Source organism: Solenopsis invicta, chromosome 8, assembly GCF_016802725.1.
Source record: "Solenopsis invicta isolate M01_SB chromosome 8, UNIL_Sinv_3.0, whole genome shotgun sequence".
In the NCBI taxonomy this organism is placed as follows: Eukaryota; Metazoa; Arthropoda; class Insecta; order Hymenoptera; family Formicidae; genus Solenopsis; species Solenopsis invicta.
The window spans coordinates 6,969,363-6,982,500 of record NC_052671.1 but is presented as its reverse complement, the minus strand read 5'-3'; the positions used below and the strand labels follow the sequence as shown (position 1 = coordinate 6,982,500).

Below are 13,138 nucleotides of genomic sequence, written 5' to 3'. Positions count from 1 at the left end.
ATTAATAAATTTATTGTTGGATAAAGAAAACTCTCACAAGTATAGTATTAATTTATTTATCTTTATTTCACTTTATAATAAGAATCCGCAAGAGAACAAAATGTTAGAAATTTCTCAATTTTATGCCAAATTCAGAGACGTAAATAATAAAAAAAACAAAATTGCAAAAACATGTTAATAAACATAGAAAAAATGTTAAAAATAAAAATAAAAAGAAAATAAAATACAAAAAAAGAAACGTATGAAAATTTAGAAAATGATATTGAAAACCTAATGCTAATTAGCAAATATTACTATACATATGTAATTAAATATACATACGTGTATATATTTTTGAAATTTTTATCGAAGGTTGAGATTTGCTGATATGATCAAAAATATAATTGTTCAATTGCATTTTTTCTATATTTATCGCTATTAAAATGTGATAAAAATGCAAATGGTCGTTTAGGAAAAAAAAGAAAATGTTAATATTATCAAAAATGTTAATATTATCGTAATCTTGCATGGAAATAAATGTTTAATGAAAATCAGCATTCTCAGTCGGTTAATTCTTATTGGTGGCGTTCTATGAATCCCCGCGTGATGTCGTACATGGTATTCAATATGGTAAAAGCATGTAGATGTACCTTTGATGCATTCTAAATATGCGACGAAAAATGATCGTTTGTTGACTTCTGTCGAAATGTTCTTTCGCGAGAAACTTTGAAACGTTTGCGTATCTAATCTTTTATTCTTACAAAAATATTCTTACGAAATATTCTTGCACATAATTTAAAAAAATAAAGTTAATTTTTATATTATAAATTTAAAAGTTTCTCGAAAATAATTAGCATTTAATGTTGTCCGTTGAAAAATATTAAATTAAAAAATAAGAAATGTCTTTGCGATGAAATATGATAGGTCAATGTGGTTGATATTCATTGTCAGTAAAACCAGATTTGGTGAATATTAAATCCGACTATGTTGATTTTGGAATTACGCAATACGTCATACGTTTTGGGCAACGTGATATATATTTAATTTTATTGCTTGCTTATAAATTCACATTATATGTGTAAACAATGTAAAAATAAATAGGCCGATGATATACAACTATGCGTGATCGATATGACAATTTTTTGCGTTCACGAAGCATTAGGAATTTACTATATTTTTCATAGTGTGCAAAAAATAGTAAAAATTGTTGTATGATAAAATTATCGATAAAGTGGCAATTGAAAGTATTTATTAATAACAAGAATAAAAATTACAAATATGTTATTGGACCGATAGTGTAACAACACAATGATAGTAAAAAAGCCTTCTTCGGTCGCAGCTAGATCTTAGTGCTTATATTTATTCGTGTGATTTTATATACTTCTCCGAATTCAACTAGAATGTACGCCGAATTAATTCTGGTTGTAACACAGCATGTCGAATAAGAATTAGTAATATCACTATTTTTATTAAATTAATTAATTTAATATAATAATTAATGCTGATTTGCATCTATATACCCATTTTCCCCTGAAAAAACTGTAAGAAATTTATTGTGAAAAATAGCACCTCATCCTAGACGTTTTGCATCATTTTCGAGAAAAAAATTTTTTAAGTTATCGATGCGTGGAAATTTTATACCTTCTCTTACCTATTTTAAAAAACACAATAAAATGTAAATGCAAAGTTATAAACAAATTAATTTTGGAAAGAGAGATTTTTTGCTTACTTTTAAAATTAAATTTTTTATAACTTTTTTCCAAGAGAGTTTATTTTTTTTAATTTTATTGGTAATTTTCTAATATTACCTAGAAGATGTGTGCAAAATTTTGAAAAATTAATCCTCTTAAAAGAAAAGTTATAAATATATGTTTATATTCTTCATTCTGAAATTATTTGATTAGAATCTGGAATTTCTCTCGATGAGCATCTTGATGCATTGAGCGTGTCGCGCGGCGACAGTCTGCTGCCTGTCTAGTGGGCTTCAACATCATAAATATGTTTTAGATATTTTTGAAGAATATTATATAAACATTCTGAAAAAAATATCAAAAACATTTTATTATTACTCTAAATATATATGAAGAATATTCTTGAAACGTATATGGCTATTCTGAAAAATATATTAAAAACCTTTATAGCCATTTTAAATATTTTAAGAAACGTTCATAGTACGACATTCCATTCCCATCTGTATATTTTAATTGGAATTGTCTAATCAGTAGAGAAACCGAATAATTAACAATTTAAGTTTTATGATTCTCTTATCTTTTACATGTATCTCACTCTTTTCCGAATGTAAATTATTCAAGTTTAAGACTATTCTATCATGTTTACTGTTACCACATAGTCGCTGTTTTCATTGTTTGAATGCGCCGCCGAAATAATCGCCAGGACCGTTTTTTTTTTAACCCGGAACTCCTTGTGATGATTCAATCAATTTAGTGCAATCCACTTCATGAATACGAAAAGATTTAAATTTGCCTACAAAATTCTCCCCCCTCCCCCTCCCCGAGGTATTATATAATAAAAATGATAAAATTTTGAAAATGAATTTTATGTAAGTATATCGAAAATTATACAAGACCACCGATTAATTTATAAGCATAAAATATGAATAAAGAAATCGATGTGTGTAGCTTAGGTGCGAAGTATCTTTATTTCTGAACTCAGTCTTCTCGCTACGAGTCGCAAGAACGATTTGCGCCGTGGTTTCGTTAAATCCCCAAAAATAAGAGCGTCATTATCTCAAGATACGATGCGGGTCATTCGTGTTTCGATATCGCTCTCTATCGTCCCGAAAAAAGTATCGGCGATATTTATGAGCTATCTCAACGTCTACGTGACAGACCGCACGAAATCCGTTACATTCCAGACTACAAATTTAAAAGTAAAAGTTGATCAGTGCCTCTACATCTATAATATATGTCAAAGTCAAGATCATCGGCGAGGTGTCCCCTAATTTAAATAATTACTAATATACAAGGTGTCCCCGTATAAGTGGCTACCCTTCTTTATCTAGTTTTAGTTTATCCTCTTTATCTACTAAACTAGTAGAAGGAACCATATAAATAATTAACAATCTAAAATTCAAGTAACGGATTGCTGCAATGATCTCTCTGCCAGTCTGTAGACTACTTTGTATCTCTGTGAAGTCGGCCTCCTTTTTCAAAATTTAAAAAATTAAACACAGTTCCGGTTGCCCCCGAAAAGTTCTAGAGTTCTCGATCAATTAAAAAAAAAAGTTTCATGGGTTAAAGCGACAAAAACACCATTTGAAAAAACGGGAGAACCAAGTTTACAACTTTGCAACTTTAAATATTTATAACTTTTTTGTTTTCAACTTTAGCACACTTGATCAATAAAAATAATCGATTAAACTCTTTGGAGGGGAAGAGGGGGAGGGGAGGGGGCTATCGGTTCCTCTACTAATTAGACGATTCCAATTAAAATATACAGATAGGAATGGAATGTCGCATTATGAATGTTTTTTAAAATATTTATAAAATGACTATGAAGGTTTTAAATATATTTGTCAGAATAGTCATATACGTTTCAAGAATATTCTTCATATATTTTTAGAGTAACAAAATTGTAGAATTTCCGAAAAAAAATTTTTCGAAAATTATCTGTTTCATATCAAATAAAAAATTTATCGGAAATCTGGTGTTCTGCTATGAGTTCTGATAGCCCCCTGAAGAGTTCTAATGATTATTCTAAACGATTATCCTTAATAACTAAAACGCTTAAGTAAAAAAACAAACCTCTGTGAAGTTGGTTTCCCCCTATTCAAAATTTGAAAAAAATAAGCACAGTTCCGATTGCCCTCCAAAGAGTTCTAGAATTCTCAATCAATTAAAAAAAAAGTTCCGTCGATTAAAGCAATAAAAACATTATTTAAAAAAACGGGGAGGGGACAACTTCACAATGGTTTGTTTTTGAGCGCTTTAGTTATTAAGAATAATCGTTAAAATTCTTCAGAGGGTTAAGCCACAACTCGTAGCAAAACACAATTTTCTAACTTTAAAAGGCTAACTTGTTTGTTATCAATTTTAGCACATTTGTTCATTAAAGATAATCGATAGAACTCTTTAGGGGACTATCAAGACTCTAAAGAAATTGACGAAATTTGCAAAAAAAATTTCACAGAGATGCGGATGAGATAACGCAATAGCGCATGAGATAACGACGCAGACTGATGCCGCAAGCATAAACGTGCGCCCGTACCGACTCCTTGAGAAACATAAGCAGGAAGTAAACAAACAAATTATTGTAGCAAGATGTTAAAACAAAAAATTATGCGTTCCAGCATCAGTCATAGGAACGCACCTTTATTGGTTGTACCTAAAATGCGGACGCATCAGATAAATCAATTAAACAACCGAACGATAGGAGATTTGTTCCCTATTCCGAACATAAGAGATATATTAGATCAACTAGAAAGTGCAAAATATTTTACTGCACTAGATCTTGCATCCGGTTATCGGCAGATAGCAATGGTCGAGAAAGGTAAGCATAAAATTGCATTCTCTACACCCTACAAACACTACAAGTTTAATCGTATACGATTTGGACTTAAAAATGCGCCAACAACGATTAACGTTTTAACGATTAACGAATACGATACTAGCTGGCATGCGAGGACTACGATGCTTGGTATATTTGGATGATATTGTACGCATCCAGCTTAGAAGAGCACAATAAAAGATTAAAAGAAGTATTCAAGAGACTACAAAAGACAAATTAAAGCTACAACCCGAAAAATGCAAATTCTTACGCAAAGAAGTAATTTATTTAGGTCATATTATAACCGAAAATGGAATTTTGCCTAAACCAATGAAATTAGACGTCGTGAATAAATTTCCTGTACCAAAAAATGTTAAAGACATTTAAACATTCATAGATCTAGCCGCATACTACCGGAAATTTATTAACAATTTTTCAAAAATAGCATGACCTTTAACAAAATTAACAAAAAAAGAAGAACAGTTTTCATGGACAACCGAACAATAAAACGCGTTCAATACGTTAAAAATTAAGTTAACTGTTGCGTCCGTCTTGAAATAGTTGCTTCAGTGTTGCATAACTCAGTGAAAAAAAATCGATGAAATGATATTTTATCAGTTAACTGACGAAATATAATCAGTTACTGATCAGTAATCAGTTTATTGAAACAAGTTTATCAACTTTTTTTTCAAGGGGCAAATTAAAAGATAAAGATTCACGCTTTCGAATGTTGTAAACCGCATGAAATTTTCAAGTCACTGTAAGCAATAGCGTATGACAAAATGTTCTAAGTATGTACGTCAAAAATGTTAAACTTTGCGATAGATATGTCAGATGGTGCCTAGCAACACCAGTGTTGCCAGTTCCGGATACATAAATAGCTTACGTAAATAGAATATTTCTCTTTTTATGCCAGGAATGCATGGCTATCTGGGAAGCTTATGACGTCTATCAAGAGGATTAGTCACGTTCGGCGAGAATTCCTGCTGTTGGAAGATTCAATAACGAAGACCATTTTTTGCATGCATATTTGTCAGTGGATTTCTCAGTGAATTTGCCCAGTTTTTAGCCCAGTATATTTGTGGCTAAAATCGACTTGTAATCGGTTGATTAAAAGTATCGCTCAGAATCTTAAATATAAGAATCGACTATGAATACCGGCCTTTAAAATTAGAATTGTAAATCTCAATCACAAACATACTAGATGTATCGTAAATTGATCAGTTTATTTGCTCTTTATCAAAAATGTCGACATTCAAGATAATTATCCTCAAACGTTCCATTTTATGATAAGAAGGTTCCCCACTGCGACCACCAGAAAGCATATATAAACGACTAGCACGCATTACTTTCAGTGTAACATTGTTATTGTGCTTTGCGACGGAGGACCCCAAGAAACTTCGACTCCGACTGTATCATCAATCAATCATCAATAAGAGTAAGTTTTCATAGGTCTTTATTTCTTCATCGCCGGTGCCTCTCTCTCTCTCTCTCCTTTTTTCTTTGGAATTTGGTTCTTCGCGATCTCCTCTTTATCCCTTTTCCTTTTTCTTCCCAAACTTAGGTCGAAACGTTAATAGAAATTGTTTAATAAATACGGAAAATTTATCGACACACACCAACAACGGCGTTGTGACTCTAATTAACCCGTCTTTTTGAAATATTAATAATTTAATGTTGTAAAAAATAATATAATACATAATAATATATAATAATATAGTCTAATTTAATTACTTAATTGTAATAATGGAAATTATAATTAGAAATAGTAATGTAAATTAATTTTATTTACAAAAATTGAACTTTAAAGAGCTAATAAGAGTACACGCGCGGTAATTGGTGCGCAACAATGAACACTTTGGAATACAGATCGCGGTTTGCCGGCCTCACACGGTAGTTTTGCTGTCCATCGCTATCGCGAGACTGATTAAACATCAGCCTCGTGCCTCACGACTGTATCTCGCATTCACAAGTAGATTTCACTCCGTTCTTTTATCACACGGCCCTTTCCGTCTACACACTTTGACTTCGAGATTACGAGTAAGTAATCGGCCTACTCTTATTCACCGATAGGAAACAATTGGCGCGCACATCACTCAATTGCTCCGAAATCATACCTGTCACGCCATTGCTTGGTACGAGCACACCTATTACCATTCACACTCTTACATCTACTGCATACTTATATCTAGCGTACTTACATGTTCAACACTGACAGGCGCCTACACGATTTCTAAATGCAACCGTTTTGTTTTACTTACAATTTGCTCTACGAAGACGACAGTCGCGCTCAAAGCGATAGCTCAAAGTCTCAATCAGCACACAATATTTAAAAAATGTTTTTAAAAACATTTAAAAAATATTTTTAAAAACATTTATAAAAACATTAAAAATAATGGGTTAAGTGCCCTTTTTTTTATTAAAAAAATGTTTATTTTAACATTAAAAAAAATGTTTTTTAAATATTATAAAAACGTTTTTAAAACATTTAAAAAAAACGTTTATTAAACGTTAAAGAAACGTTCTTTTTAACGAAGCATAAATGAGCAAAACAATATTTAAAAAAAAGCTTTTGCAATAAAAAAATTTTTCAAAAACGTTAAAATTAGTGGATTTACACCCCTTTTTACATTAAACAATTTTTTTTAATATTGAGGTTTTTTTCTTAAGAATTTTTTTGTCGGAAATTTCCACGCGGTCACCCATCCAAGTTGCGACTCCAGTGAACGTTGCTTGATTTTTATGATCGCTGCGAACTGATTTCTCGTGATGATCTGTAAACACTTTGTGTTTATGCATGTACATCACTGATAGATCAGGTCAATATGTTATCGAAAAGACAAAATATATATAATTAAAGTATATTATTTGTTTAAATATATAGAAGTTAATTTTTTACTGATTTTCATAGACGTTATTGAAACACTTTTTAAACAAATTTTAAATTTAATAATAATTAAAAAATAAAGAGCTTAAATGTTAAATAAATAATAAATAAACATAATTTTATAAAGATAAAAAATAAGTAAAAAAATTAATATTAAATAAACATTAAATAAATATTAAATAAACATTTAAAAAATGCTTACTAAAATCATTTTTTCAATTAAATAATTTATGAAAAATAAATACTTTAACAATATTAAATAAATATTTAAAAAATGTTTATTAAAAAAGAATAAATAATAATTATTAAATTAATATTCAATAAATGTAAAATTAATGTTTTTGAAATTGTTGTTTCAGATAAAAATTTAATATAAAATAAATATTAAATAAATATTAAGTAAATGTTAAATTAATGTTTTTATAAACGGTTTTTTTAAATAAAAAATTAATGTAAAATAAATATTAAATTAATGTTGAATAAATGTTAAATTAATGTTTTTAAAAAATGTTTTTTCAAATGATAAATTAATATGAAATAAATATTAAATTAATGTTTAATAAATGTTAAATTAATGTTTTTAAAAAATGTTTTTTTAAATAAAAAATTAATGTGAAATAAATATTAAATAAACGTTAAATAAACGTTAAATAAACGTTAAATAAGTTTTAAATAAATATTTTTCCTAATTCATTATTTTAAATATTTAATTAATGTTAAATAAATATTTAATAAATATTTAATAAATATTTTTGTTATAATGAATTGTACAATGAAAAATTAATATTAAATAAATATTAAAAAAACATTTAAAAAATATTGTGTGCTGATTGGGGTAATGCTGCCTTTGGTATATAATCTATTTTGTAAAGATGATTCTGTCTTTATAAAATAATAATGTCTTTATTCAAGAATTATCTTGATGTATGAATGATTTATTTTGAGGGAGATGTGGATAAAGATCGGAGTAGGCGGTGATCAGTTTCAAACTGCGTTCACATGCAGATAGCACAGCTTAAGTTCACAACGAGATTTATTATGTTACATGTAATAAACTTACAAAACGATACAAAATGAAAAGCGTTTATACTATCTGGCGGCCGGAGAACGAGTGTTCCTAAACTTTCGGCGGGTTACACGATCGTTATTGTTTTCTGTTGAATTCCGATTTATGTCATTCCGATTTATGTCACGTGCGTCACGGTTGCGCGTTGTCAGGTGACGGAATTTCGGCATATACCGTGTGCAGTATAATTAGTAACGACCATAACGATCATTCCAAATATATCAATATCTTATAATATCTTACAATATTTTGGATCTGCGGCGATGGCTAAGTGAACAAGTTATTTCACGAAAGGGGGGTATGTCTCTTGTCACTTTATTCACGTGCAAGTAAGTTTCACGAAACAAGAGAAACCAGCCGTTTATCTCTAGTTTTTCAAAAGTAAATCTCAATTAAATTAGAATCGTAACTATCGTATCGATACCTATATTAAAAGAACGACATGAATCTAAAATGTCATTTAATAAAATTTTATGTTCTTATTTTAAAAACAAAATGTAAAAAACATAAAACCTTTTAAAATAAAATAAGTAAAAAAAGTTACTCTAATATAATAATAACGCTCAGCTTTAATTTAAGATCGATATAAAATGGACTTTCAGTTTTTTATTTGAAATAACATGTTCCATTTGGCAGTTCCGACGCAGTATCGCCAAAAAGTCACCACGTTGATAATAGTAATAAAATGATAATTAGTATAATTAGTGTAACGTAAGAGAGAAATTCACGGGCTATGGATAACACCAGCATTCAACCGGTTTAGCGAAATGTTTGTCTGGAGACGAGATGGGACGAGACGAGTCACGTGCTCCGGCTCGCCTCGAGTACCCTCCCATTGTGTTAATTATACGCGATAACATTATTATCAAATACAAAAGGTAGAACGAGATATTGGTTAGATGCAACTGGCCCTTTCCTCGTCAATGAGATGTTACCTGATCGCGCATTAACCAATATTAATTCAGACCGTTCGAAATTGCGAGGGCATTATACCGTTTAATAAATAGACAAAAAAAAAATAAAACGCGTTTCACACACACACACACACACACACACACACACACACACACACACACACACTTAAATAAAATTCTGTTACAAAAAAATTTGTCATCTGAAAGATTGAACAGTATCGACAGATAACATTACATTACTTATTTATCACCCCAAAGTTTAATTCGCGCGATCTGTTTTTATAATTTATAACACAAAAATGATTAGCACCGAGATATTCCTGTTACGGGAAAACAAGCCGTAAAATGCAAATAGTTCATCATTCATCTTGAAATATCAGTCGCCCATTTTGGAACGCTTTATAGTTAGTCGCGAGGTGAATTGTCGCTCTCTTTAAAAGATGAAAGACAATTCGTCAGGTCGACGACGACGCTGAATGTTGTCGGATTTATCGGATAACGCCCAAAAACGAGAAATCGGATCTTCTTTTCTCTCTCTCTTCCTCTCTCTTTCACTCTCCCTTAACAATCTGCATATCTGTTCTGTTACTTCGATATAAAGACAGTTTAAAGACTCTAATATCTACATTAAGCAGTAGAATATTTTAACAATGTAATGTACTGAAGAATATATCATAAAAATTATGCAATAAAATTATTACTTATACTCTTATATAATATGTTTAGTTCGAAAAAAACGACTAGCTCTGTTGGATCTCTTAATACAAGCATCTCAGGAAGGACTTTTAACTGATATCGTTATTAACGAGGAAGTTAATACTTTTACATTTGGTATGTATTTATAAATGTTTACTTATCCTCTATATAGATGTACGTCGATGTAAACAATGTGATTTCAGGATCATGATATTACATCATCGGATATATGCTTTACTCTGTTATTATTGGCCGAACACAAAGATGTCCAGGTATTAGTTAAATTGAGTCTTAGTTAAATAAGAAGAAATTCAATTTCTATGTATATGAAAACAGTATCAGTATAATAAAAAATTGTCTTTAATGATACAGGATTGTGTTCGAAAAGAAGTCGATGGTATTATAAAAGAAAATCAAGAGAAACTTACGACCAAATTGCAGGAAAATCTGCAATGTTTAGAGAGATGTATAAAAAAAGCGTTGCGTTTATATCCCAGTGTTTATTTCATATCACAAATTACTTCGAAAGATGCACAATTAAGTAGTAATATTTTTTGTGTCGTGATAATTTTGATTTTTGTACTTGCCAAGTACAAAGATCAAAATTATCACGACACAAAAAATAAATATGTAAATATTGTCTTGGCAAACTTATATGGATTTTGTTGCGATTGGAATAAATTTCAAACGATGCGGACGAAGTATTAAATTAGTAGGTCCTTTAAATAATTCACGGGCTCCAAATAGAAATTGTGAATTAGGCAGGCTATTATCGCTTTCATTTTCAGCAAAGCAAATCGTCGAGCTACAATTCGATATGTATCACAATTATTCATATAAAAAGATACCAATAAATATTTTACCTATGCAGCTACGTGATCCAGCACTAAATCGTAAATACGAATAACGGTGACGATATTTGATCTCTTCAGATAAAAATCTATCTGGATCAAATAACTCTAGATTTGGCAAAAAATTAGAATCTCTGTGTACTCCAAAGATTTTTATCTGACAAGATCCGAAATCGTCATCATTATTTTATTTACTTAATAGTGCTGGACCACGTAACAATCATTATATAAGCTTATTTAAGTTTGTGTCTTTATAAAATGTTTTTTAAAGTCATATTTAATATTGGTTGGAACATTATTGCATCTTAATATCTTTGAAGTAAATAGAGATCCTAATTTTTGGCCAAATCCAAAGTATTTGACACAGATAGATTTTTACCTGACCACGAGATCCAAAATTGTCATCATTATTCGCATTTACCTATTAGTGCTGAACAACGAAACTGCATAGATAAAATATTTATTGATATCTTTTTATATAAACACAATTGTAATACATATCAAATTGTAGGTCGACGATTTGCTATGCTGGAAATGAGGCAATAATAGCCTGTCTAATTCACAATTTTTATTTGAAACCGGTAGATTTATTAAAGGACCTACGAATTGGAACTAATCTAATACTTCATTCTCTTACTCCGCATCGTTTGAAATTTATTCCAATCGCAACAAAATCCATATAAGTATGCGAAGACAATATTTACATGTTTATTTTTTATGTCGTGATAATTTTGATCTTTGTACTTGGCAAGTATAAAGATCAAAATTATCACGACACAAAAAATAAATATGTAACTATTGTCTTCGCATACTTATAAGGATTTTGTGGCTATTAGTATAAATTTTAAACAATGCGGAGTAAGAGAACGAAGTATTAGATTAGTTCCAATTCGTAGGTCTTCTAATAAATTTACAGGTTTCACATAGAAATTATGAATTAGACAGGCTATTATTGTCTCATTTCCAGCATAGCAAATTGTCGACCTACAATTTGACATGTATTACAATTGTGTTCATATAAAAAGATATCAATAAATATTTTACCTATGCAGTTTCGCTGTCCAGCACTAATAGGTAAATGCGAATAATGATGACAATTTTGGATCTCGTGGTCAGGTAAAAATCTGTCTGGGTCAAATATTTCTGGATTTGGTCAAAAATTAGGATCTCTATGTACTCCAAAGATATTAATGTGCAATAATGTTCCAACCAATATTAAATATGACTTTAAAAAACATTTTATAAAGACACAAACTTAAATAAGCTTATATAATGATTTTAGGATTGGTACTTGCAATATAAAGATCAAAATTATCACGACATAAAAAATAAATATGTAAATATTGTCTTTGCATACTTATATGAATTTTATTGCGATCTTTGTACTGCAAGTACTTGTATGGCAAGTTTTATATAATAGTCCGAAACGTATACGTGCGTCGTTGAATGCAAACAACATTGCGTATACGGACAATTTACGCGTTATTTATTACAAGTTAAGTAAAACGTTAGAAGACGTACAATATATATCAAAATAGAAATTAGATAACAAGACATATCTATTTATTAATAGTATATTTGTTCTTGTTAACAATTTTGCTTGTTTTTATATTTTTTGTTAATACTATTTTTGTTTTACTTAACTTGGTCTTAGGTACTAACGAGTTCGCGCATATTGAAAACGCCTTTATGTCGGGAAATTAATGTAATGTCCGTTATGAGCCGAAATATATTTGTTACTTCTATTACTAATTGATGTGTTCTCTCTAAGCTCCCTCGCTCTCTTTCATCCTCCTGTCCACACCGAACCACTCCCTCTGCCAATTTCGTGGCTGAGTTCCCGGTTGTGAGAGCCCGTTGCTGTCCGTGACAACGTGAATTATTTTAACGTACAATTTCAAAAAATTTAAAGATGGACAGCATTTTCGTGTAAGAGTAGCACGCTCATTCGTGCCTGGTCCGGGAGTCTTAGTTTTACTCTTCACCTTAAGCACGACCACAGTCCGTCGAAGAAAAATCTGCAACAATCTATAGTACCGACGTCGAGTGAGTTCCACCGTCAGTCCAGCATCACCTTAATACCATCCGTACTGAGTTCTCGCTGTAGCCGTATTATTCGTCGAGAGGGCGGTACTGTACGGTAGTTCTTTTTAAATAATTTTTATTGATTTTATTAATTTTATATTAATCTTTTGTTAAGCAGATATCACTATACATATGTAATTAAATATACATATAT

At 30.2% G+C, this 13,138-nt stretch overlaps 1 non-coding gene across 1 annotated transcript; it reads left to right on the top strand.

The window, feature by feature from the left end:
• The first annotated feature begins 5,772 nt into the window (after positions 1 to 5,772).
• On the top strand, positions 5,773 to 12,651 carry LOC105196990. The gene is made up of 4 exons (XR_005575378.1): positions 5,773 to 5,923; positions 10,079 to 10,183; positions 10,252 to 10,320; positions 10,421 to 12,651. It is a non-coding gene; the product is annotated as an uncharacterized LOC105196990 (transcript).
• Positions 12,652 to 13,138: the final 487 nt, after the last annotated feature.